The sequence below is a fragment of the Triticum dicoccoides genome, chromosome 6A, assembly GCF_002162155.2.
Source record: "Triticum dicoccoides isolate Atlit2015 ecotype Zavitan chromosome 6A, WEW_v2.0, whole genome shotgun sequence".
In the NCBI taxonomy this organism is placed as follows: Eukaryota; Viridiplantae; Streptophyta; class Magnoliopsida; order Poales; family Poaceae; genus Triticum; species Triticum dicoccoides.
In genome coordinates, this window is record NC_041390.1 from 100,702,175 (window position 1) to 100,705,906 (window position 3,732).

The window sequence follows — 3,732 nt, forward strand, 5'->3', positions numbered from 1 at the left end:
GCAACCGAGCACGTCGCGGCTGCAGCCAGTCAGTCAGGCATGAGCCGGTGGTGATAAGACCGGTGGTGGTGCAACCTCTGTGCACTCTCCACCCCGAAGGCCAAGATCGCCGACTCGCCGGATCCACCTCGACAGCAGCTCCACCGCGTCGTCAGATCCACGAGTTCGCCGCGATCAGCGCCAAGTTCTTCATGAACGACAAGAAGAAGACGCTCGTACTCGCATCGAGCGCCGAAGAGAAGCGCGACGTCAATCAGACCAACGCGCTGGGCCCTCTATCGACATGCATGCGCCAGGGGAACCAGGCGACTTGCCGTACGCGGTAGGTTGTCCTGCGTTCACTCATGAGCTGCGGCAAGTCCAGTGGCCCAGCATGAAGAATTTCAAGCCAGACGTACCGGAGAAGTACGACGGCAAGACGCATCCGTCGGAGTTCCTCAGCATCTACACCATCGCGGTGCAGGCTGCCGGGGGGCAAGACGACAAGATCCTTGCCAACTACTTCCCGCTGGTGCTCAAGCCCAACGTCAGGTCCTGGCTCATGCACTTGTCGGACAACTCTATATCCTCCTGGGCAGACCTATGCCATCAGTTTGTTGGCGCCTTTACAGGCGGCCACAAACCTCATGGCCAAGAGAGTGACCTTCACCTGCTTGCCCAGAAGGAAGGAGAGCCCCTGCGCAAGTACATTCAGAGGTTCAGCCGTGTACAGCACAACATCCCAGATGTCCACCCTGTCGCGGTCATCAGCGTGTTTCATCAGAACGTGCGTAACCGCAGGATGTGGGAGGAGATGGCGATGTGCAAGATCAGAGACGTCAGTGAGCTGTATGCCTTGGCCGACAAGTCTGCACGTGCTGAGGAAGGGAGGAAACTCCCCGGAGAGAATACAGGAGCCGGAGGATCTGACAGCGAGGATGCTGCCCCGGCAAAGAAAAACCGGCGGCGGAATAGGAAGAAGAAAGGTAAAGATGTGCTAGTCGTTGAGCAGTCCGGCAACGAAGGTGGCGCCAAGAAAGCCAAAGTTGGTAGCTCCGGCAAGGAGATTGCCGCATGCACCAACTGCCAGGCTGTGGCGGTCGCCGACAAGCAGGACGGCACCGACAAGCAGTACTGCAAGATTCACCGCACCAAGGGCCATGACCTCCAGAGCTGCAAGAAGGTTGAGCAGCTTGTCCAGCAGCAAAAGGCTGAGTACGAGCAACGAGACAAGGAGAGAGCCCAAGGAGGCGCTGGAGAATCTGGCAAGAAGCGCGCCGGCCGGGGAGGACGCCGCGGCAAGGCCAAGCAGCGGCAAGGAGACAGACCTCCCCGCGGCCGCGACAACGATGAAGACGACGACGATGACGAAGACATGGATGATGTCGAGACCAGTGAGCAGGAGTTCCAGAAAGCCACAGAGGTCTTGTGCATTGACGGTGGTGCTTCTCTGCATACTTCACACCGCCAACTCAAGCAGTGGGTGCGGGAAGACAATGCAGCAGAACCACCCGTCGAATCACGCAAGCTTCTGAAATGGTCCAGCACGCCTATCATCTTTGATATTGAGGACCACCCTGATCGCACAACTGCGGTCGGGTGTTTGCCGATGTTGGTTTCACCAACTATCCGCAACCTTAAGGTCACCAAGATGTTAGTTGACGGCGGGGCCGGCTTGAACCTGATCTCCTCCGCTGTACTCCAAAAACTCCAGATCCCTGACAGCGAGCTTGAAGAGACCGGCACATTCCAAGGAATCAATCCGGGAAGGAGAAAGCCGAAGGGGAAGGTCACGTTGCCAGTTACATTTGGCAGCGAGCTGAACTTCAGGACTGAGAGGGTCACTTTTGACGTTGCCGATATTCCATTACCTTACAATGGGATACTTGGCCGTCCAGCACTCGCCAAGTTCATGGCAGCCTCTCACTACGCATACAACATGCTGAAGATGCCAGGCCCGATAAGCGTCATCTCTGTCCCTGGCGACAAGAAGGATGCACTTATCTGTGCCGACAAGATCTACCGGGAAGCAGCAGCCGCAGCAGAACGTGAGTCACTTGCCGCTGAAGCTCCCGGGGGGAAGAAGACCAAGTCCGGCAAGAGTTCTGATGCCCACTCCGGCAAGCGCACCTCTTCGGAGTGCTGCGCTGCCGTCGAGGACGCACCATCGAGCTCCACCGGCAAGTGTAAGAAGACGATGGCAGCTCCACCAGAGACGAAGAAGGTGTCCGCCAAGGAGGACGGCACTGGTGGTACCTTCACCATCAGTGCCACTCTCGACCCTAAATAGGAAAGCGCGCTCATTGCTTTCCTGCGGGCGAATGTCGACGTGTTTGCGTGGCAACCGTCTGACATCCCCGGTGTTCCCAGGAAAGTAATTGAGCACCACCTTGCCGTTTGTCCTCATGCGCGGCCCGTCAAGCAGAAGGTCAGGAAACAAGCGGTGGAACACCAATAATTCATTGCAGAAGAGATCAAGAAGTTGGAAGCAGCTGGCCTTGTTAGAGGAGTGCTCCATCCTACGTGGTTGGCCAATCCTGTAGTCGTGCACAAGGAAAACGGGAAATGGAGACTTTGTATCGATTTTACCGATGTTAACAAAGCTTGTCCCAAAGACCCATTTCCTTTGCCGCGCATTAACCAGATTGTTGACTCCACAGCCGGATGTGATTTGCTTTCATTTCTTGACGCATACTCAGGATATCATCAGATCTTCATGGCAGAAGAGGATGAGGAGAAGACCGCATTTATTACTCCATGTGGCACGTACTGTTTCATACGGATGCCTTTCAGATTAAAAAATGCTGGTTCAACATTTGCAAGAGTGGTCCATGTCGCTCTTGAGCCACAAATACACAGAAATGTGGAGGCCTACATGGATGACATAGTGGTCAAGAGCAAGGATAGAGCAACTCTGATCCAAGATTTAGACGAGACCTTTGCAAATCTGCACAAGATCAGCCTCAAGCTCAACCCAGAGAAGTGTGTGTTTGGAGTTCCCTCCGGCAAGCTTCTCGGGTTCTTCGTGTCTCAGCGGGGAATTGAAGCCAATCCCGACAAGATCAAGGCCATTGAGCAGATTGAAGCACCCAAGCGCGTCAAGGATGTACAAAGACTTGCCGGTTGCGTGGCTGCTCTCAGCAGGTTTATCTCTAGGTCTGCTGAGCGCGCCCTGCCGTTTTTCAAATTATTGAAAAAGGCAGGTCCAATGAAATGGAGTCCGGAAGCGGAGGCTGCGCTGCAAGACTTGAAGAGATACCTGTCCTCCCCTCCAATACTTGTCGCACCTAAGCCACAAGAGAAGTTGCTGCTGTATATAGCGGCAACCAATCAAGTGGTTAGTGCTGCGTTAGTAGCAGAGAGGGAGGCAGATGACGAGCCCGCAACCACGGCAAGCACATCCAGCGACAAGCAGGGGGCTTCCCCGACAAGCTCTGGTCCCGACAAAGATGAATCTGTGCAGATGCACGCGGAGATATAGAAGAAAATGGTGCAGCGCCCCGTTTACTTTGTCAGCTCCCTTCTACAGGGGGCTAGGTCAAGGTACTCTGGCATGCAGAATTTGCTTTTCGGCCTTCTCATGGCCTCGAGAAAGCTGCGCCATTACTTCCAAGCACATGAGATCACAGTTGTCACTCGCTTTCCGCTGAAGAGGATACTACAAAATCCAGAAGCGACAGGCAGGATTGTTGAGTGGGCACTGGAACTGTCAAGCTTTGGCCTCAAGTTTGAGAGTACTTCAACTATCCAGAG